The following is a 23,935-nucleotide window of genomic DNA, read 5'->3' as shown; positions in this document are numbered from 1 at the left end:
GCCCAGTGACAGGTAGATTGAGCACCAGCTGGTGGCTGCCACATGTGCCTGACTGCTGGCAGGCTCTTAAAGAGCATCCAAATGCCATGCAGTGTTAAGGGGATAAGGACAAGGCTGCCAGAAGAGGTAAATCCAGGGAGCTTCATCTGTTTGTGTATTTTTCTTGAGTCATTGTTGCTTTTGCAGTGGAGGAGCCCTTCACTGCAGGGACAGCAGAGTGCGGCAAGCCTCAGGGAGCGTCGAGACTCATGAAATATAGATGGGAGCTGGGCAGGCTCCTAGGGCTGGGTAAATACATGCACGGTAATTGGCTCCATCTTCAAGCAATAAATGTTTTGCATAAAGATGCAGAAAGGGCTTGTTTGGTAAACTTTGATATGCACATTTGACTCAGCAATTTCTGGAGAAAAAAAAAAAAAAGAAAAACCCTCCTCCACGCTCAGTAACTGAACAAATAACTTCATTTTCACCTCATCTCCCTTTTCATTCCACCTTTCTTCCACCACCCACTCAGGAGATTTTTATCTCCAATGTCCTTTAGAAAGAGCATCTGATGAAAGCAGACACAGCACAGATGCAATATCCTGATCCAAACCATTTACAGTCTCTATAACACCCCCAAAGAAAACATCTGTCTACCTGGAACTGTCAGGAAACAAAGAGTTGCTGATGCACAGACCTCAGCATGGAGACAAGCCAATGGCTAAACAGTTACTATTGTAACGAACATTTGTTAACGGCTCTTTTCCAGATGTAAGGATAGGCATGCTCACTGGGATGCTCCGAGTTCATGCAAAGCTGAGTGGCTGCTCCCTGTGACATACTAAAGGCTTAGTGTATCCCGTCTGTCCTTTGCATGCGAGCTGGACCCTGAGAGATCTGTCTTTATGTGCTTATGAGCAAGCCTCTGCTTCTGCAACCACAGTAAATGAATTATTTCTAGACACCTCCCAGGAGCCCCTCATGCTTAAGCTGATCTCTCTTGCTTGGAGCAAGCAACATTCCCCCTCTGTGGGAAGATGAAACATGAATGACCAGCCCTGGACAGGGCAAGGCAGTCCAGACATGAGGAAACAGGGCCAGATAGGTGCAAAAAATCACACAGAATCACACAGATTGAAAAAAACAACAACAAAAAAATGAAGCCACGTAGGAAGAGTCGTCACTGAAATCTCACATAGATTGAATCTGACAATGGAATTTCACAGTGGAAACAGCCATGGCATCTCATGCTCAAACACTCATTTTGAAACAGATCTTGAAAATTATTTTTGCCAATGGTGGGGATGAAATTCACCCCAAAGCCTCCCAGCTCCAAGTCACATTTGTGGACAAATTAACAATACTATTTTGCCAGCATCCTAGATTCAACCACTAATTAACTCAGCAGCCGCTGCCAGAGTTAATCAGAGAAGCAGCTCCATTATCCCCTGTACCCCCGCAGGGCAGGGATCCACCAGCTGCCACTGCCTGGTCTGCTGCAAAGGCAGAGCAAGGAGCTGCTCATTTTGCTGCTGTTAAAAAGCCCCCGAAGTGCTGCCCGGTGGGGAGGTGGGTGTCTGTGGGTGGATGGTCCCAGGCTCTGCACCACCACCCCTGCAGCCATCCCTCCGTCACAACCTTTTCCATCCAGGAGAGATCCCTCCATGGTGAGTCCCTCCCACACACTTCAAACTGAAAAAAACAGAAGAAAAAAGCCATGAAAAAGCTGAATGATAGCTAGACTTAAAGGATATAAAGGTTGACTCTTATCAGTCAGGTGCCACATCCCCCACCTGAGTTCAAGAACTCCTTTTGGTGAGGGCAGTAGGTTTTACACAGCAGGGCTCAGAGTCTGCCCCGAGCCCCCATCCCACAGCCTTTGTGAGGCATTAAAAGGGGTGAAATCCTCGCATTCAGCTAGTCCTGGGCAAGGACAGGAGATCGTAGAATGTCCTGAGCTGGAAGGACCTACAAGGATCATCGAGTCCAACTCCTGTCCCTGCACAGGACAACCCCACAGTTCACACCGTGTGTCTGAGGATGTTGTCCAGTCTCTTCTTGAACACTGTCAGGCTTGGGGCCGTGACACCTCCCTGGGGAGCCTGTTCCAGTGTCCAGTACCCTCTGGGTGAAGAACCTTTTCCTAATGCCCAACCTGAACCTCCCCTGGCATATCTTCCTGCCAAGACCACGGGGAAACATCTGTTCTGAGCTGAACTGTTTACCTAGGGAGGGTTTTTTTGCATCTTTATGGGATTGGCAGACCCTTCATTATTTCCCAAGTAGCACAGATATAATAGACTGCATTTTCTTCCTTCCATGTCACACAGTTCTGCTGAGCCACATGGTCTCAGATGCTGTAAGCCTGCCAAAATCATAGTATTATTTCATAGCAGGTACGAGGGAAGCAAAACAACAATAGTTAATTAAATAGTTACTATCAGGTCCTGCATTTTACAGTACACTGTTGGGAGATGGAAATTGTGGATGTTTTTCATCAAGTGGCTTATCTAAATCTAGTAGGACTACAAATCTGTTTCAGAATTTGATTTTTGAATGTCAAAAGAAATATTTTAGTTTCGGCAGTCTTACAGATGGAATACTTCCCAATGCAAAGACAACTTTTTAATAACAACTAGGAAAAAATAATTGAAACTGAACAGCTACGCTAGACTCTCTGAAAGAACAAAAAAAGATGCCAAAATTATATGACTTCACCATGAACACACATCCCATGCTAATAACATCTGTAGGGGATTTTTAATTTAATTTCAAATATGTTATGGATCAGAACCTCAGGGCTGTAGGTTAATCCAGATTTGCTCAGCTGAGAATCCATCTATCAGCCCTGTTGTGATTATGTTTTCTAATAAAGTACAATTAACAATTGTCACATAACGCCATTAAAAAGCACTTAAGAACTGATCAATGGCTAATATAATCTGAATTTATGTTCGGCTGAATGTAATTTTTGAAATCAAGTTTCAATTAACTTCAAGGAATAATGAAAATGTGAACAGCAAATTCTGCTGCAACCATATCACCTTAGTCTGAACAAGATAAATATGATTCCTTTTTCATGAGCACTGAAAAATATTAGCTGCTAAATTCCTTGTTGGGTTTAGAAAATACTGTCCAGTTCACTTAGGCTGTGAGTAAGCAAAGCTTTCCTAGTACATTTACTCACAGACATTAGTACAAGACTCCTTACAGTAGTCTGCACTACCATCAAACTCTAAAAATACTTAGTAAAATTATGGCAGATTTGACTGAATTTATAGATGAAAACAAACATAAACCTATCTTCAGTGATGATTACATACTAAAACAAATGCAGTCCAATGCAAGGACTAAATTGCTCTTGCAGAAGAATGGAAATGCTGAATGTCCTATTTGCCTGCTGGGTGGCTTAGTACTTTGATGGCAGATTGTCCAGCATCGGTGCAGACTACAGCAACATTAAAATCAAGCAGAAGACTATTCTCTGAATATATTTATACTTAAGCAGATCAGAAAGATTTTCCCAAAGTTTGCCCTTGGTCACAGGGCAGAAGATTTGAACATCTATTTTGGACACTCACATAATGAAGGGAACTTTCTTTTCCAGCTCAAATGTATTTTCCGACTCCTTGAAGTGACTAAATGTCTCAGGCCAAGCTCCTTGCTGTGATGTTCCCTGCAATATACATCCCACTGACCAAAATCACCGCAACCTCACTGGAGCTGGATGCAGAAAACAGGCAATTTTGTACAAACCCATGGAAGCACAATGAGTGTTACTAGTGATTGTGGGACCTCCCTGGGTGACTCTAGTACCCAGGTTATCTGAAAGCTCAGGGACCTGATGGGAAATCTCTAGTACCCACAGTGGGGCCTCTTTGGTGCTCTGTGAGGAAGGCACCAAGCCATAAAGGAAGGTCCCACCTGTTCACAGCTAACCAGCTGGAAAATGCCCTCCCTGTCCTCTCAGAAGATGAGAGTGCAACAGTGTGCTTGGATGGGGAACAGAAAAACAACTGTTTTTTCTACTTCCACCTGAAAGCAACTCTTCTTGACTTTGATACTTGGCTGTGCCACTAGTCAGTAAAGGACCTTTTCCCTCCATCCTTGGCTTCCCTGTTCCACTGCTTCATTACTTCAAGGTCTCTGATTCTCTATAAGAGATCTCCTGTTGTTTATAAGCGGCCTCCTAGAAATATTAACCCTTTTGGTCTCTCCCCCATCCACTTTTGGCCCCTACCCATAATCTCAGCTCTCCTTCTGCCTCTGCCTAATCCTAGAACCCATCATAAATCCCTTCTCCATACCTGTTCTCTGCATCCATCTCCATCTAGCACCATCTCTTGCAGGGTGCTGGGGGTGTGTGGGAGGTGAGCCTGAAGCAAGGCTGCTGTGTGAACACACAAAGCTCAAGTGTTAGCTCCCATCACAATCAGCCTTTGAGCATCCATAACAGCCTCTGAATGCCACAGGAGCTTTCTGATAAATCAATCTGACCGCTACCTGCAACACCCCCTCCCTGAGCTCTCCCATACCTTGACTCCAAAAAGGAGCAATCCAGACACACGTCCTAGCAGTGTCTTTACATTTAAACCCACAAAGCTCTTTTTGGTCTATTTATGGTCAGCTGTATTTAAACAGAGACTAATTGCACCAGCACAAACTTGTCCTCACGTAACATTTTCATATAGACAGAAGCTCTCAAGCAACAGCAACCAAACCCTTTCAATATTTAATCAGCTGCATGGCCTGAAACAGTGGGGGCTGGCAGCAGCTCCCTGGAGCACTCCTGTCTTCACCGAGCATCTCTCCAGCCTGAGCACTCGCCTCCTTCGCACACTTGCTCAGTAGAAAGTCAAACGGGAGCCCTGTTTCAGCCCGATGCTTCAGCCCTGGCAGCTTTCAAACGGCATGGCTTTGAAGTACCTTATTTTTCATTCCTCTCTTCCCAACTCTCAGCTGCCTTCCAGGTGTAAATCTTACTGTCTTTCCTACTGATGGCTGAGAAATTGCTGTGCTCAGCACCCTGTAAGTGTAAATCAGCAGGACTTGGGCTCTCTCCCACTTCTTTCTGGTTTTAAAGCAGGCAGGGTGTAAATCTTGGCTGCAGACGAGGCTTTGCAGAACTTTCAGTGTGTGGGTGGCAAATTTAGACTTTTCCTAATCTTTCCATGTTCTCATAGTGCCTGTCCTGTATGTGTCAGGGGGATTAGAGGGGTTGAAAGGACATCATCCTTCAGTGGGTTGGCTCTGCAGCATTCAATGCAGATTCTGGTTTTAGCCCTCATGCTAAAGAAGGGTTGCTTTAAAATAAAGCCATAAGAATGAATCCCTGAAGCATCCTCCTTTAGTCAATGGTCGTGCCTTGGCTTTTCAAACACAGAAGTGTCAAGATACCAAATGCCTTCATGGTCCATGAGTGTTTCCTACCAGAGCCCCTGAGCCCTGCAGCCCCCAGAGCAGCCCAGAGAGGTTCTGGCTTCTCCCTCTCTTATTGCTGGATGCCCTGGGCTGGAGGTGTCTGTGCTGCCCAGCATCCATGGGCATCACACCAGGCATGGCCACAGCAAAGACAGCATCTCTGATGATTTACAGTGTCTGAGCTCCTAAGAACAAAGGATCCTATCTTGCTGGCATTATAAAATAGATACTAATAACCAACCCTAAACACCCTTATCTAAAAGCAAAAAAAAAAAAGCGCTGAAAGCACTTTCAATTAGTGATGAATAATAAATACAAGATTAATTAAGATTACTCTCCTCTGAATTCCCATCCACCGGCTCTGAGAATGCAAAAGGCATTCCTCATATTCTCAAGGGCAGCGCAAGTTCAGAGCATTGCCATCATCCCCAGAAGGGCTATTGAATGGCAGTGGTGATGGCAGGATTTGTCACACGTGCACCCACCCTGCTGGAAATGGGCTCCACGCTCCTTTCATGCTGGTCACAGTCAGTCTTGGCTCACTGCACATGTTCACCCTCCACCAAGCTCAGCAGCTTTGGGTCTGTATCACAAGCAAAAAGGCTCCTCAGTTCCACCTGAATGCCAAGAACCCCTGACTAATTGCCAACAGCAGCTACACATCAGGAGAAGAAACCTCTGGGATTTCTCTATCTAGGTCTGTGTATAAATCATTTAACACCTCATCTACACACACTCATAATTAAGGCACACTAGTTCCCTGCAATGAGACAGTCCTTCTACAATATCTGCGAATTTGGGATGCAAGTGCATGCAGCATGGGAGGGCACAAGAACAAATGTAGCCCCCCAGGAGGTGGCTGATTCCACTGCTGCCTGCTCTGAGTCTCACTGGAAATAGGTGAGAGGAATTTGGGGCAGATTTCCTCCCCTGTAGAAGGCCAAAAGCATTTGAGAACCAGTTCCCAGTTGTTGCAGGGTTTTGCAAAAAGTCCACACCTCGTGTGGTCCCCAAATCAGCTGTCAGCCCAGATGTCCCCCTCTTCTCCTCCATCCCATTTATGAGGGCAGAGGGAGTACTGGACCCTGCATACAGAAAGAAGAACGATCACTTTTTGTGTTTATTACATTATGAGGTGCCACATCCTTCATAATAGTCCATGTATTAGTTATTCCAGTATAAGTCCAGAGGAATTTTGCTTATTTTACTGGGTTTACAACCCTGAGACTAAAATCAGGATGTATCCACCCAGGGATAGCTTGTAAATCTAAAGGAGCTTTTATCCACCAGTATGAGTGTCTGCTGCAATAGATCCTCTGTGCCAGGTGCAGCCAGAGCAGTATCTCTGCATACTTCCATTTTTATTCCCCAAACATCACCAATCCCTCAATCATCATCACAGAGGCATCCAATTCAATCTGCCTCTAGCCTCATATGCTGGCTATGCTAATCCCCCTGAGAGCATGCATCAGAGGAGGATGGTAGCTGCAAAACTAGATGTCACCGGGCTTGTTCGAGAACCATCGCTACTTGTACAACTGCTACATAAATGCGGTTCCTGAAAGAAGCCACTACCACCACCTCTACAGGAGTTTCCTCTGAGTGCCAAGGCAGAGGGGAGACACCAGGAGCATCACGCTTGTCCAAGGATAGCATGGGTATGAGCTCAGGAGGTCAGGAACCTGTAAGCTGCAATAATTACAGCAGTTAAAGCTGACAAATCTGCAGCAGCCTGACCACCTGTCATAAGGGGCAAAAGAAATGTCCCACAGAGGAGGTAGATATTTCCCCCGCTTCCTGGAGGGAAGTGGTGGGAGAAGTTCCCAAGACCTGTCTATGACTACTTGTGTCTTGTCAGAGGACCTGAGCTCAGTCCTTGGAGTAGGAGGGGTGTAAAAGACACACATGTACAGGAGCAGGCTTGCTCCCATAGCACTTTCCCTACAGTCAAAATATCTACAGGGATTTTACTCATCCTCTCAGATTTCACAAAACACCCCACGGGGATCATCTTCAGGACAAGACTGGGAAACTCTCCATGTTGCAACAGTGCCCAGGGCCCTGCTGGGTGGAAATACCAAGGTTGCCTTGTCCTGAGGACACTCACTGTTGGTTTGGGAGGATGGGAGGCCAGGACCAGCTGCTGTGCTGGCAGCGCAGTGGGAACCAGAGCTTAAACAAACCCATCCATCACCCAGTCAGGACGAATTCCATCTTCCTCCAAACCCACCTCCCACAAGAGCTGCCACAAATCACAGCAAAACAGAGTCTAACTAGAAACACTGAATCATCAAGAAGCAGCTGCTGCACAGTCCTGCAGCATCTCCTTTAGGAGCCTGCCCAGCATCAGCCCTGCCGCAGTCCTCACAGGAAAGTGATGGGGCTCTCTCCTAGGCAGGACAATTTCATGAGCAATTTCTTCAGTCAAAAGTACTGCTTTAGGGCTCACATACTGCTTTCCATTCTTTCCCAACATCTCCACTGTCGAATATAACATACTCCTCAATCCTGGCTGCTCCACTCCACGTAAGAGATGGCTGCTTTCAGCAACAGGTGGGCAATCCCCCTCATTATAGAAAATGCACACCAGGCATGGGTGACTGTCATATAAGCTGAGCTAAGCCAGGTCATGACACCCCATATCTCTGGCACACAGTCTACAGGACCCTTGCAGCTGTGGAAATTATTGTGCTCCTGACCTCCCACAGGAGCTGGGAGAAGAAAACACAGCTGAGTACATCTCAGCACATCCAGCTTTTTTCAGCACTTCTGGTCTGGAAACCATGATGGCCATAGCAGGGTTTATTATTTGCAGAGGGCTATTTAGATTATGGACCAGGACTGCCTCACATTTGAATGGGCAGGTGGAGGCATCCTGAATCTGTACCTGGCTTCTATTGGTTGTAGTGTTGTCTCAGTCTTGGATGGGAAGAAATAGTCAACAGCCCCACTCATTGTCTCCATGTCAGTTACAACTTTGTAGATCTTTATCCATATCTATAATCATATCCACAGGTTTGTCACACCAAGGCGAGCAAAAAACATCTGTGAAAATCTGTAGACTCTCTACTTTAATGAGGCAGATTAAAATACTGTCAAGTGCTCTCCTATTTTGGCCATCCACAAACCAGAAAAGCCTTGATTTCCTCTTCCTTCCTGGTATTAGGGTAACCCAGAACATGGGTTCTGTCATGACACGGGAGATCCTACAATGTCTAATCAGAAGGCTCTGCTAGGATAGTACTAGAAAAAATGAAGATTTGTCCTCAGAGTGTCCTGAACTTCCTGGTTCCCTTGCCCTGGCTTAATTCTCTTTCATAAGAGGTTCTCCCGTTGGTTTTTAACCCAACCCCCTCTTTCAAATTCAACCCAGACAAGAGAACCTGCAAGGCCACCTTGTTCCCCTCTTCCTTCTTCCCTAACACCAGTGTGTTTCTACTGATATAAACATGATTACGAAGTCGTGACTGCATGGGAAGAACAAACAGGCTGAGCAGATGGGTTGTGCGGGAGGAAGCCCTCATTTCAAACACAAATAGCTGGTGGTAATTTAGCAGATGTGGTAAGAAAAATCTGGAGAGACAAGCAGGAGGTGACTGGATTCCAATTTCAATCAAATAATGTGGAAGTTTCTTTGGCAAGGGAAGGTTTCATCTTCCATCTCCTTGATTATCTGGTCTTGAAGGGACAATGACACTCATGCCAAGCATCTTCACAAGATTGATCTGGAGTGTTCTTCATTTAGGATCGTATACGATTCCCTGCCCTTACTAAACAGATATTTTTATTTTTTACAAGGGAAATCCATCCTTTATAGCCCAAATGTCCATGAGAAAAGACTAATCCAACAAGAAGTCATAACATCCATTAATACTTTAGCACATTCAATTATGTTTCCATCCAGAGACAAAGACTTTAGGATCTGTCCTTCACTTCCCAAACATCAAATCAGTATCTCTCAGGATATATCTTTGAGATGCTATAAAAATGTGTACATCTAGCATATTGCAATATTCATTTGGCACTAGAATTTCTTCTTGGCAGATGTACCAAAATTACCACAGATAGGTAGGAGGATTTTCTCTTTGTGAATATTACAGAACCATTAATTACAGAGGGGAAACAAACCCTTTTAAGGCACTGCAGCAGGGACCAGGAAAACACAGTCACCACTGGCAAACATCTCAGAACAAACATGGGAGAAAAGCACAGAAGCACAAACCCAACAGGAAAGACTCTGACATCAACTTTTCTGCAGCTTTTAAAAGATAATTCAACAAGAAAAACAGTTTACAAAAATTTCTAGTGCTCAGAAGTGTTTTTCCAGGAGACATGGAATGAAGGATTTTCAACTTTTTAACAGACCATGGTGTTTCAGTTAGAGGAAGCAAAAGCTGTCCTCTCTAAGAAGTTTTCCTCACAGGTACAATCATCAACCCCCCCATATACAACAAACTGGGCAATTGCTGTACTGTCTACCTCTTGCACAGCTCTGGGATTCAGTCACACAAAGCCTCCTCCACTTTCCTGTGTTTGCTTCACGAACTGTTCACCAGACACAGATTTGGTACAAAAGATTGTCACCCTAAAACACGTGAAACAAAAATCCAAGCCAAAACTCGCTGCTTAGGGAAGGAGGATCTTTTTCTTTAGATTTGGTGCTTGAAACTTCCAGGTTGCTCTCTAACAAGCACAATAACCAGAGCATCCCAATATAACTGTCACGGTATCTAACATCAAAAAGTAGGAAACGCGTGAGTTTTTAGCAACTGGAGGTTTCTATATAAATACAACATAAGACAAATATTTTTATAAACAAAACATCTCCACAATGCTCTGCAGGAGTATTTTTTGTGCTCTACCTGTTATAAATAAATCCAGAAAGAATTTGTTTTGGTATCCCCAAACCAAATTTTACACCCATTTTTGGGTGGAACACACGCCTATCGAGAAGGTCATAGCTTTGTACATGTCAGCAAAACTACCAAAGCTTCACCACCATATTTTTTCTTTGTTTTGTTGGGTTTTTTTGGTCAACAGAGATACCTTATGTACAGACCTTTGCAGATTCAATACAGCCAGATTGCAAAGGCTGCTCTTAGGTTTATTATTCCCCGATCCTCTTTAAACAAGGGGCCTAAACTCATCCCCAGTGCAAAAGCTCTGCTACCACTCAGCTTAGAAGTAGGGTGCACATTTTGAGAGCCCTGTGAGATAAACTGACTCACAAATCTCTCATTTAGAGTAAGCCAATGTCTAGGACATCAGATCACTCGCAGTCCCAGCAGTGTGTAATCTAGCTAGACTTTCTTCCTTCCAAACATCTTTATCTGCACCTCTCTATATATCAGCTATTCACAGAACCTCAGGGACTGTTTTCAGGGAAAAATGCAGTTAGACTTCATGGTGGAGGTAGTTTATCTACTAAAAAGTTGAGGGGCTTTATGCATCAACTTAGGGGCAAGAATTCACAACCAACCTTCCCAAACTCCTGCAGGGAAGAGCTTGAGGCAGAAAAAGCAGCATTCAGTTAGCAGGTCACCTAGGACTATCCCACAGAAAGCACCACTGGTGCTTGGCCATGAGCTCTGAATGTGCTCCGGATCAAGCTGGAAATCATGTAGGAAAAAAGATACAGAGCGGGCAATGAAACTGCACATGAGTTAAAGCTGCTCCGACCGCCTAGGCACAGATATTGTCTGATCTGCTTGGCTTCCAGCCTCTCACCAATAGTAATTAAATTGCTTTGATGAGCACTGACCCCCAGAAAAGCTTCAGTACAAACCAAATGGACTTGATTGTTTTTTGCTTTTCCTTTTTCAGCTTCCCTCCCTATGCTTTTTACCCCACTAAGCCTTATCACTTTTTCATCTGGACTGATTGTCCAGAAAAGGACCAAAAAGAAAAGCATCACTTACCAGAACTAGGAAATACTTCATCACAGCCGTTCACTAGCCATTTCCCCTCTTTCTAGCCCGTGGAGCCGCTCCTGAAAGAGTCGCCCCTTCGTGCTAGGATGTCACAAGCCGGAGATTAGAAGTAAATGCTCTGCAAGCCAAGCCAATCATCCCGCTGCGACTGCATCCAGGTACTGAAGCACAAGCGATGGAAAAGTCCATCAGCCAGCAGAAAACACAGGCGTACACACTCTCAATCTCCCCAGCACAGAGCAATAGGAGCGATGGGAGGCTGGAGGCAGAGCAGATGGGAGGGGGGGTGGCTTGGGGAACCAGGCAGCAGGAGATGCTAACGTGACAGATGTGTTGACTTTAAGTTAAACAGGAAATTGAGGATGTTTGACACACAGGGAGGGAAAAAAACACCCTAGCTCACGTTAAAGGCAAAGGCTTCCCCTGGTCTTTCCCTTCTTTCATCTCTCTCTTCAATCCAAGCTGTCTCTGGTGATTTCTAGCTCTAAGTTCACATGCAGAAACAAGCCAGGGTTTGCACTGACTATGCCTGACTCTTAGCAGTGAGTCAGGAGACCTGTCATGTATTCCCTGTTCAACTCAAACTCCCCTGGAGTTATTTAAATGTCATCCTCTAGATGATGCAAGTAAAAGAGGGAATGCTGAACAGCAGGATGGGGCTGTTTGTCCCAGTTCTGGACAGAGGAAAATACAATAGAGTCGAAATCCTGATTTAGGTTATGCAGGATAAGCAGCAGAGAGTAGAATAAATTGATTTAAATGCAGGAAAAAATAAAATGCCTTGGTGCACTTGACTTCACTCTGAATAAACCTGATCTTCTGGCAGTTCAAACAAGGGTGGCCAGGGTGAGTCTGGGAGATGGCAGCTGTACTGTGAGGGTCCACAGGGGATGTAACTGCAGGACAAAGCGACAAGACCTCCAGACAGCAGTAGAATGTGAAGGGAGCTGGAGAAAAACCCCTGCAATCATTTCTTAGTTAAAGCCTGGAAAGGTGAAAGAAGAAGAAAATACTAGTTTTGAGAGACATCCCAGCTTGTAGAGATTAGCGGAGGAAAAAGAGTGGCCCCACCACAAACCCAGATAGAGAAAATCAGCAGTGCCAGCTATGTCAGCCTCCCAGACAAGGACTCCATCCCTGCTTCACAAACAAATCCCCCCTTCTTTCTGCTGTCTTTGGCGCCATGAGGAGAGCCCTTTCAGCATCCTTTGGGGCTGGGTGTCAGGCTGGGCGGTGCCATGCTGGGCTGTGGTTTTCTCCTTCTTTTCACCACCCAAGCTTTGTCCCAAGACCCACATTTAGGGGTGACAAGAATGTCACCTCTGTAACATGCACACATACCCAAGATGAGATTAGTGACAGGACTCCTTTTTTTCTAGCAGCTGTGCACTAGGTAAAGGACAGAAATCCATATTTTCTATGCACAGGGCTCTCATCCCTTGCCTGTGAATGAAATATTCAGGTTTTGGTGCAATACAGCCTGGCTCCCTCCTCACGCCCCATTCCCACACACACCCTTATTGTCCCTGAGCTGTGTTATTGGCCTCCCTTCAACATTTTTATGGAGTATTGACAGTGATCCATTCACACTCCAAATACATGAACCTGACTTGCATGCCCAGAATCACATTTGCAAAGCCAGCCCAAGCTGGTGTGTTCAGAGCATCATCTCTGATGTATCAGCTACAGTTCAAAATGCATCCCCTTTTCTGCTTAGAGAAACAGCTTGAAAAAGTCTAGCAAGGATATTACACGTTGGAAAACTGCTGCTTTGGGTCTCTTGTCCCTCCTCCTACCTGCTGCCTCGCTCCCTCATCTCCGCAATTATTTATAAAGCTCTGTGTTCTTTCCTAATCGGGATGCCATAATGTTCCCTTTCGCCTTGCACGTCATTCGCGTGTCACTCTGCGTCTGGGCCTGCCGCGACCTCTTGGAGCACTTCGCAAGGCTGGCAGTGGCCAAATGAGTCATCAGCAACCTGTTTGCACCCCCCCCTACTCCAGCCATTGGTTTTGCCAGCCCCCCCCAGCTCAGCTGTGGCTGGGGGAAGTTTAAAGCAGTGTAATCCCCAGGCTGGATAATTCACAGAAAGAGGATTACCCATTCTGTGCAGAGCCCTTCCCTAAATATAGACCAGCCTTCCCCTTGTATTGCAGCTCATGTGGCATGGAGATGTTTTCCCCATCCCGTCTTAGGTGGTTAACTCTGCTCTTGCTCAAATTTGGGACAACCCATTTGTAAACCATGGAATTACAGTGCAATGAAGCCAAGGTTAGAGTAAAGCAGAAGCAAGACTGCAGCTTTGTAAAAGTCAGCAGGATTGTGGCAGACTCATCCCCAGAAGCATATTTTCTCCCTAATAAATGCCAGGTTCCTTCTGTGGGGTCAGAGCATATAGTGTACTACTGTATATTTGAAAACCAGTGTCATGGTCCTGAACTACAGAATCTGACAGCAACACATTGGGAGGGTAGAAGGGTGAGTGCTAAACTCTGATAATCCCGCAGCAGGTTGCAGCAGCCTGTCCCAGGGAGGTGGGGATGGTGACCTGACTCTGCCACCTGTCCTTGGGGCTCACCCAGCAGGTCACCAGGGGATGAGTTGTCCCCACTGCCAGAAGGGACAGTTATTTGCTGAAGAGCTGGTGAAAGGAAAAGCAATAGGTACCGTGTTGCTTTCCCTGCTTGCCCTTGCAGAAAGAGGAATAAAGTTGGGAGCTACAGAATGTATCCCTGATGGACTCAGCAGCTTCCCAGCAGACCACACATCTCCTCACCCTTCTCTCATTTTTCAGCTTCAGTCGCCTTCCTCCTCATCTGCCCCAGATGATGAAGTAAGGTCTGACAGGTGCTGTAGGCTCCCCTTTCCTACAGTGTCTTTTCTTTGGCTGTTAAAATCCTTATGGGACTTTTAGTCACCATAGCATTAAAGCATTCATTAGCACAGGAGTAATTCCATAATCTTTTCAGAACAGAACAATTTCAGAGGTTCAGCTCATGATCTGGAAAATCAATTTGCCAGACTGACAGAGCAGCAAGAGGATTTTCGAGGCTGGCTTGGGCTTCCCCCAGCAGGACTGGGAGCAACCCTGAAACCTCATGGCCAGGCCAGGAAAAGGCCACACACAAAGCAGGAAAGACACAGGGGTGACACTCAGCGGAGGCGAGGAAGGGAGCTGGGCTCATACTGCACCAAGTGCAGGCTCTGCCTCAAAACCCAGACCTGCCTCACTAAGCTTTGTCCAGCAGTTTGCTGCCTGGGTGGGACAGCATGCCCACAGATCTTGGAGGTTTTCCTACCTTCTTCATTTCTCCTACTTCATTTCAGTAAAAGCAAAAGGCCCAGATCAGAGGTTATTAAGAGCAAGAAAGGGATGTGTCTGCAGCATCCTGCCCTCTCCCTGCAGGTACAGGCTGGATCAGTTTCTGTTTTGAAACTAAACTCGCGCATCCCCTGTACCAAACACCAGATCACATGCTCTTCCGCTCATCCTGGGATTTTTCACAGTCACTCTGACAGCACTTCCAAAAGGTGCTGCCCACATGCTCTCTGCAGACAAGCAGCCAGATTGGCAGAGATCACCTGTGTGTGCAGCATTATTGTACATTCAACACTTGGCTAAATAAGGCAGAGAATTACCCTTTTACTATCTTTCCTTAAATGATAATACTAGGGCTCCAGATGAGTCATGAAACAGCAAATTTCATGCCATGTCAGATACATGACTCACTCTCATCCTACCTGACATTTCTGCTGTGAATTCCCATGGCAGGAGAGACCCCTTTAAGCTCTTGTATGAGCTTACAAGTGCCCGACCTAAACACAGCAGGGTCTCCCTCAGCACACCTGGAACACTGCACTGCTCCTCACCTACGCATTAGAATCATCAGGTCGTTACTGTTCTTTTTTTCCTGAGGTGAGGTCATCCCTGTCAAGTAACATCCTTGCAGAGCCAGTTCCTGCCCATTATCTTTAATGGAATCTTTGTGTTATGGATCATATTACTGCAGTTTGACACCTGTAATGAAAATTTCCCTTGAACAACGCTTGTCCTCTAAAAGAAAAATAGTCCCTGCAGAGATGTATATCTGGATGCGTTATAGGATGTGCTATAGGCATGCACACATACATGGGAACTTCTTGCCGGAGAACCCGTGTCCCACAACAGCCAGTGTTGAGAAAACCAGTCCTGTCAGCTCCCAAAATCATCACTTTCTCTCTGTGGCTTCATTTAATCCTTCCTAACAAAGGTGACTAACTGCAGTTTTTAGCTTTAGCTGCATTTAAACTCTCCCAGAGACTGGGGAGGATAGTTAGGGCAGGATAATGAGAGTAGGACAATAAAAATGCATGCTAGCAGTGCAGTAACCACTGGGGTAAATGGGGCTGGTGTGTGTTTGGGTACCGGCACACCCACACACAGCCCTGGGCTGCCACCACCCACACACCTCCTATGTGGACACGACCACCCCTTCCCCCCATGCACACAACTTCTCCTTCACCCCCCAGCCCACCGCAACCTGGACACGCACCGGGAACACTTTTTAAAATTGCTTCAACCTGAGTCAAAACTTTAAAGCACAGCAGCTCCTCCGCTCCCCGCAGAGAGCGAGGGCAGCACAAGGAGCTGCTTCAGCTACTGCCTTGCTCCCGACTGCTCCGACCCCTCCGTTCTCATTAAGCTAACAGTCTCCCTGACGATCCCCAACTCAGACACTGACTCCGCACCCTTGAGCATCCTCGTTTTCACTGGCATCTTTTGTTGCAGTTTTTTTTTTTTTTTTTGCAAAGAGCTTTTCCCTGCCCTTTTGAGCTGCCGTCCCCCTCACCCCCCCAGCGCCTAGCATTGAGACCCCACAGAGTGCCAATTTTCCAGCAGCTGCTCTCACCCCTGCTCAGCAAAGCAGAAGGAGCAACTTGCTCTTACCTTCAGCACCCCAAGTTGCGGGCGGTGCTGCTGCCTGCGCGGTGCGGCGTGGCGTGGCTCTGCGCCGGCATCTCCTCCTCTAGCAGTGATGCAGTCCTGCCGGGAGCTGCATGCCAATGATGCAGCCCAGGGGATCCCAACCGAGAGAAGCCGGGGCTGGGAGGGAGCTCAGGGCTGCCTGTCCTGCCTGCATCCCTGCCTCCCCCACCCCGGCTGCAAAGCCAGCAGGGAGGGAACGTGCGGAGGCAGCCAAGGAGAAGGGGAGAGAGCGAGGAGCTGCACAGCAGGCAAAGAGAGAGAGAAGCAAAGCTTGTGTAATTTCATCATGGTAATAAAATCCAACCCAATGCCTAAACGTTGCAGGTCTCTAGCAGAGTTCTTCATTACATGAGGGATTTTTTTTCTTTTTTAATTGCTGGCATATGAAAATGTTTCTAGCTGTAAGCAGAAGGGAATTCCAGCATGACTGGGTATTGTGCTGCCATCCTCCATCTCTCCACTTTAAATATTAGACCACTGCCACATTCAAGTCCCCTCTCTCTGGGATGGCTAGTAGGTGAGGATAGGGAAAGGTGCAATTTTTCAGGGATAATCCTACTGCAGGATAAGCACATTCTCTTTAAAATCCCCTTGTGTTTGTAAACTGGGAGCCCACTGCCAGAAGAGCAGCAACAGGAAAAATCCCCCGGCCATGCAATTTTGTGCTTACAAGAAACCACGTGGACACAACAGCATGGAACATAGACCGCCACAGAATTCTATCCACAATCATTTCGTATCATTAAAAGAGATAACGAAGTAACACAAGGAAGTGTTTTGATGAGGAATAAAGTACACAGCTCCTAACCACTAAGAAAGCATTGTCAGTACACATGGGGTGGAATGTCCACCCCCTGCAACATCTCTCCATGTAAAGATGCTCAAATTAGTCTAGATAATGGGAGCATTAAAGGTTTTCACTGGCAGATTTTTATTGCTGCTTCTGGTAACCTAACACCAAAGAGCAGCATGGAGCCAAAGGCAGCAGGGACAGATTTACAGGACAGCATGAAACCCTTGTACTTGCCAAAGAGATACAGCAAAGAAGTGGAACTGAAAGTCCAGCCTCCCATCCTGGCTCTGTCAGCAGGTGACATCTAGAAAGCTACTTTCCCATGCTGTGCCTCAGTTTCCCCACCTGTAAGACAGTGCTGGCACTACCAGCCTCTCCAGGCTGCACAAACATAAGGAGCCATCTCTCCTCCAGCTATCACCAGGGCCCCCTCCAGACACACACTCCACCTTTCTTCTCTCTCCTGTATTTTATAGCCTGCTCCCCTCAGCTCACCTGATTTGAATCTCCAGCTCAGGTGTGTTTCTAATTGTTAACAGCTTTACAAATCCACCTGAAATTTCTCTCTTTATCTGATTGTTTGTTCCTTAGACTGCACTGGTAGCACCACTTCCATATGGAAAATGCAGTAAGTGATTAATTTAGACTTTTTCACACCCACTCATTTAAAAATTGGAATTCAAATCCAAAGTTTGGCTTTTTCTCCCTACTGCAATACATTAGCTTAATTGCATTTTGTGTTTGGTACAGTGCAGATTGCTTTGATGTGGGAACGTTTCAGAAGTCAAATTATTATCAGCACTCCTGTGTGCTATAGACCAAGTATCAATGTCTTGGCAAAACTGAAAAGCAAGCCAGTCTGTCACAGTGCCACTGAGTGCCACATTCCTTGCCTGTCACTGTTCCTCTGAGTTCTCCAGCTCGTTAATACTTAAAATTTTTCAAATCACAGTAACTCTATTTGCATGTATCCCATCCACTGCACCTTGCATGGGTCATACTCAGAAAGAGCAGCACTGTTTGTAACCGTGTTTCCCTGAGCAGGGTTGTGGGGCAGCCCTGGAGATACTCTCTAAGCTCCATCACAGCTGCCTTCAGAAGGCTGCTCTGCCCCATGTCACCTTCCACTTGTGGGTGGGACTGCAAGCGAGGGAAGATGTCACAGACTGGACAAACAAGCACCCCAGTATCCCTGCTGGGCTTTTCTCAACTCCCAGCAAAGCCCCTGCAGCCACTTCACTTAGCGTTTCCCATGCAGGATAGATCTAGCTTGGGTAAATTTGTATTAAATCTCATTGCACAATCAACAGGGAGAAGGACAATAAATCTGAGAGACTTTCTTTACCATTTCACTGTGATTGTAAGTGTTTCTAATTACCTCTGCACCCTAGGCACAGCTGAAAATCTCTCTGTTAATCACTGCTAGCCATATCCAGGTATCTCAGACAGAGCAGAACTATTTTCCACAGCTCCATATGGTGCTGGCAGGGAACCTGAGCCTCATGGGCTGCCCAGCATCAGAGGCAGCAGGGTGGGAAGGTCTAGTGTCTATTTAAAAGAGCACACTGTTTAAATACTCAGCAATCCAACTGTTTCAGAGATGCAAGAAGTAAATGGTAAACAAAGCTGAGCTGTGACAAATATAAGGACCTAGTGTACAGATAGGCAAAATTATACAAGCTCTTCTATCATGGGGAAATGGGTGTCTGTTTAAGGCTTGATCATGCAGATATACATATCAACATGGTTACACCGGCAAAGGGGGATTGATCTATCTCTATAGCTCACTGAGCTTCAGACCTCCTGGGAATTGGGGTGGGATGGGAAGTCTGGCCCAGCTGTGTGAATGGAGCAGACCCCCACAGACATAGTCAAGCTATTCCCATCTTTTATCCCACCTACAGGAACAGGGGTTTCTCTTCTGACCCCTTGCATGTACAAGACACCAGGACCCTTGCACTGTGGTGTGGAGCTGAGCAAACCACACACCCCTCTTCAGCAGTGCTCAGATGCTATTGGGAATGTGTACAAGGGGACACTGATGAAAAGCAAGAACTTAAGTGGTGACGGAGCAGCCTCTCTGGTGGCTTGTGGGCTGTCAAGTGAAAGGAAGATAATTACAGGAAAAGTATGACTCTAAAAACACACAAACAATGCATATTTCATGGCTCTGCCAGAGCCATCGCTTACACACCAGGGCACTTGCTGTGAGAGGCACTCGGTAACACAAGGTTTTGAGAGACAAGCACATGTTCATGGTAGGACTTTTTGGCTTGGTTTTCAGGGTCCCCTCTCCATGAGGAGCCACAGCAGAGCAGAGACAAGGGTCCCCAAAAACATTATGAGTTATCACAGCACACACTCCTGCACCCTGGCCCCAGAGATGTAGTTGTGCAAAAAGGAGCCGGCAAAAGTCAATTTTCACATCTAGCAGGAGTTAAACAAGTCGGAGGGATACCACAGCAAATCCTTGAGCTGACAGGCTGCAGGGTGGTGGCAGCAATAGCTGGATATTGCCACCTCTCTGAGGTGTGTAGTGACAGCAGGCTGGTGGCTGCTGGTGACAACTGTCCATCCAGAAACAGCCCTTCCCTCCCCCGCCTCCACCAATTCTGCTAATGAAACTGTGCTTACTAAAGCCAGAATCCAGCCTTAATAGAGAGTCCCAGGCAATGTTTGATTGCACCTGCCATTATACCTGATAAGTGGCATTAGTAATACGGATGACAAATACACAGTAAAAAGCTATACGAGCATTAAGTCTGATTATTGGTATTGCTGCCCGCTGGCTGGCAAATGTGTCGGTAAAATGCATATGGAAGAAATCTGGATATCAATAAAAAAGCTGTCAGTCCATCATGCTGCGGGTTTCACTGCCAAGGGATTATGTTGCCAAGATGGACAGACAAATTAGGAGGGTACAGCAACCTGCAAAGGGCGAGGGCTGAGCTGTACCGCATTGCCTCCCACCAGAAAGGGACAGAGCTGCTGCCTGATTCAGGGGAAATGGGCAGCTTAAACATGGGCAAAAAGGGGTTTACATTGAATATACTGCAGTGTGAAATCAGGCTGAAGTCAGGGTTTGGATCTGTGAAAGCTTTCCATGCCCACACTTCAGGTGGGGTGGATATATACATACACACATATACCTAGTGGATGGGGCATGTTGTTTAGTGCTGGTCAGAAGCAGAAAAAGACCCTTACTGGATGCTCTAACACCTGCAGCATGAGACTTGCCACCCACATACTGCATAGATATATTAAAAAGAGAGATGAATTGCTGAAACTAGGAGAAACGGGAAAAAAAATCAATGTATTTCCTATTTTCCACTGAAATTCTGAACTCGTCTGACTATGGCTCTGTTTTCACAAAACATAATAATACTTTTTTTTTTTCCTTAAATTAGCCTGTCACTTTGCACTTGACACAAACTCCAGATTGTTGCAGCCACCCAAACGACTGCACAGTGGGAAGCTCGTGGAGGACTGGGGAATCCCATCACAACCTGAACTCCTGAATGCCAGCCCTGTCACCTCCTCAGAGAGGCGACTCATGACAGCACAGGCTTCAAAACATGATCTGCATTTGTGTCCTCTGAACCAAAGGGGCTCCAGAACCATCTAAAACCCACATGACGCCACTGACACTGAGATTTCAGGGCAAAAGTGCAGCCACTGAGGCAATATCAGTTTACCAGAGCTGGAATTGTGAGCTGGAAAATGACCGTAATAGTAAGCATTAGCTGGAAAATATGTGTGGCATAGAAATTTTGGTTTCCAAAGAGCCACTGCTCTTAGAAGGTGACACTTATGAGTGCTGTGAGAGGCCAGGGAGATGCAATGTCAGACAACATCCATCAGCAGCATCTCTGCCTGTAAAAATGGTTGAATGTAAAGGGATGAGGGTGCTTAAATTTCTCTAATCCAGCAGAAACCATTCCATAAGACAGGCCTGAGTGGAAAAACACAGGTATGTCGGCAGGTCTTGGTGCAAAGGCCAAGCTAATGAGTGCGGTAGGACCTGAGCTGGTGGTGTGGGACCCACTCACATGTAGGGCTGTCGCTGTATCAAGCAAAGCTCTGCAAATAGCAGTGCACCACCTAACAGCTGCGTCCTCCAGGATCACTTGAAGCATGAGCTTTTTTCATCTTTTTCTCTTTTTTGAATAGTTCTGTTAGTCTAGGTTTAAAACCCCAACTACAAGTGCAGTGAACCATTAAAGAGCAGTTCGCACATTTTTTTCCCCGCTATTTTCTTCTTTTGAAATGGAGGAATATATTGTCAGGTTAACTCTGATTTTGCAGAGTTCTAATGCATTAAGCAGAGTTTGTTTATGTGGAAAGATAAATGGTTCCCTACATGTTAATAGCACAATCAGCAACAAAACCCTTGGCATTAATATTTAATGTCCTTTGTTATGTACATGCCTGACTGTTATTCAGAGAGGACTGAGTCAGGAGATCAGAAGCTGCTGGAAATTGAATAAGCATTATTTGTGATATTTCTCTGAGTGTGGCAGTCCAATTGTCAAGAAACTGCGTCTATGTATGGAGTATTATATATGGAAGGAATTGCTGCAGTGGCATTCTGTGCTTTTTTTACCACATTATTTCTTTAATGTTACTGCCTGCTTACTCTTTTCCTGTACATATGCATAGGTGTTAATTTTATGGGAAGTGAAGGAGAAAATCTAACAGACTAATACCAGCATACATCCCAGCAAATTCATGATTATTCATGTGACAGTAAGACATAGAAATCTCAGAGAAAGAGCAGATCCTGAGGAACAGGCATTTTATAATTCATAGCACAGTCACTTATATCTCACATCTTTTACCCAGATGTCCTATTCGAGGTAGACAATTAAATACATTAAGAATGTGAATCCTACACCATTAGCATTTCTTCTTCTATGTCTCTGTATAAATATGAATATATTTATTCTATATGTTGCATTAAAAACATATTAATCTTAAATCTACTCTAGCCCATCATGATACAGCTGATAGTTATAGCTGATAGTTATAGACTTCCTGCTGCCCTGTACAGAATAATGTCTATTCAGCATTGTCAGTAGCTTTCCAGATATCAAAGCAATGGCTGTTTTTCAATTTAAATTGCCCATAAATGCTACACTTGCAAAGCCTTTCCATATTTCCATGATTACTCTGTAACTATAGCAAATTGCCTAAGCCTGGTGTACAGCACTCATTTCATCTGAGTAATTTTCAGGAACACTCTGTTAGATGTGGCCATCTAAGGGTGTAAGAAAATATGCTATATTACATTACAGAGAAATTAAATACAAACCTGTAACTCCAGATCTAAGGAGACAGAGGAAGGTGGGGTTTAGGTTTCATTCTTTTCTTCCTTGTCTGGAAGAGCCTTTTTTTCTTGAAGCCATGCTTTCTGGGGAATTTCCTTGAGGGAAGCAGAGGGGCCTCCCCCTCCTTCAGTAAAAGAGGCGGGGGGGGAAGAAGCTTTGCAGTTTTCAAACAAAAATCACCTAAAATTACCTTAGCTGTTTACTCATGTCTTTGCCTCACATCCTGTACACAAAGCTGCTCCAAGCTGCACCAGAAGGGACTTTAATGAGTTTAATGTGCACTGGGCTTTGTCTGCATCCCGGGCATCCTGATGGACAGAAATTTCTCTGGGCAGAAAGCACCACAGCCAGGTTGCTTTACAGTAATGCAGCCTGAGGGGGAAAGGGACAGGGAGATGTTTTCATAGGATGCAACTGGAAACTGCATGGAAAAAAAAATTGCTGGATCCAAGAAATGTTTCAGGTATTTGAACCACCGGGGTATAAATTTGTGAAATTATCTGTCACCTTTGAGGCTTGATGTGAACTGGCTGTGTTTGCACTTGCGCTGAAACTAGGCATAAAAACTGAGAAAAATGGGAAAAATTCCCTGAGGAGAAGTGAAGAGGAGGTGGAGGAAAGCAAAGAAAAGCATCAATATGAAATCACAGGCATGGAGTGAGGAGCCAGCACCTGCAAGGAGCCGGGGGGCTACAGTGGGGACCCACCTGCTGCGGCTGGCAGGGAGGGAGCAGGGATGGATGGAGGGAGAAATGGATGGATAGATGGATGGATGGATGGATAGGTGGGTGGGTGGATGGATGAGATGCTGCTTCAGGGCCAGGGCAGGCAGGACACAGCACCAGCCTTGGGGAATTCATCAGCCTCCCAATAACGCCTGTCCACCAGCAAAAAGGCAAAAAGAAAAAAAAAAATAAAGCCGTATTAATCTACAGATCATTCAGCATAAAAAGTGAGCTGGCAGCTAGCCGATTGCTGGAAGCTTTACATTATTAAGGCAGCAGAGGAACACTAGCAGTTATTTTTTGTTTTGTACTTATTTCAATAGTTCTGTCCTAGTGTCCAGGTGTCACAGTCCCCTGCACTCACTCTCCTTCACAAAGGCTCTAGCAGGTGCAGGTGGGGCTGTGCTGAGAGGTGCAGCCCCCGCCCCAGACTTCCTCATATTTTGATTGCAGTATTTCTGTTTGGACCAGACTCATCAATGCAGATGGGAATGCAAGTGTTCAGCAGCAATCCTGGGCCAGCCCATGAGCTTCTTTTAAAAAGGGAAGGGAGGGGATTTGTTTTCCTGCTTCGAGCCTGACTTTGATATAATATTAATGTTATATATAATAATATTACTGTTGCACATAAACAAACATAATGAGGAGCCATCCATATTCATGACTGCTGTTCCTGTTACCTGGAAGTCCTTCAGGGAGCTGCTCAGATGCAACATTGCATTCACTGCTCTCCAAAGCCCCATGATTAAGTGACCATTCCCCAAACTGCTCCCTCTCCCCTCTGCATCCAG

The 23,935-nt window shown here is 45.7% G+C and overlaps 1 protein-coding gene across 3 annotated transcripts in view; it reads right to left on the bottom strand.

The window, feature by feature from the left end:
* SV2B (synaptic vesicle glycoprotein 2B) overlaps positions 1–16,764 on the bottom strand; it is a 63,697-nt gene extending 46,933 nt beyond the window's left edge. Inside the window, exons 1-3 of one of the 3 annotated variants that reach the window (XM_065076619.1) lie at positions 16,261–16,764; positions 12,675–12,776; positions 11,322–11,494 (exon numbers count right to left, since the gene is read on the bottom strand). The gene's annotated coding sequence lies outside the window, so the exon portion shown is untranslated. The remainder of the gene's footprint in view (positions 1–11,321; positions 11,495–12,674; positions 12,777–16,260) is intronic. The other 2 variants (XM_065076618.1, XM_065076620.1) reach the window with 2 other exon arrangements.
* Positions 16,765–23,935: the final 7,171 nt, after the last annotated feature.

The sequence above is a fragment of the Columba livia genome, chromosome 11 (genome assembly GCF_036013475.1).
Source record: "Columba livia isolate bColLiv1 breed racing homer chromosome 11, bColLiv1.pat.W.v2, whole genome shotgun sequence".
Taxonomy (NCBI): domain Eukaryota; kingdom Metazoa; phylum Chordata; class Aves; order Columbiformes; family Columbidae; genus Columba; species Columba livia.
Note: the sequence above shows the minus strand (reverse complement) of the source record. Positions and strands in the feature narration are given on the sequence as shown.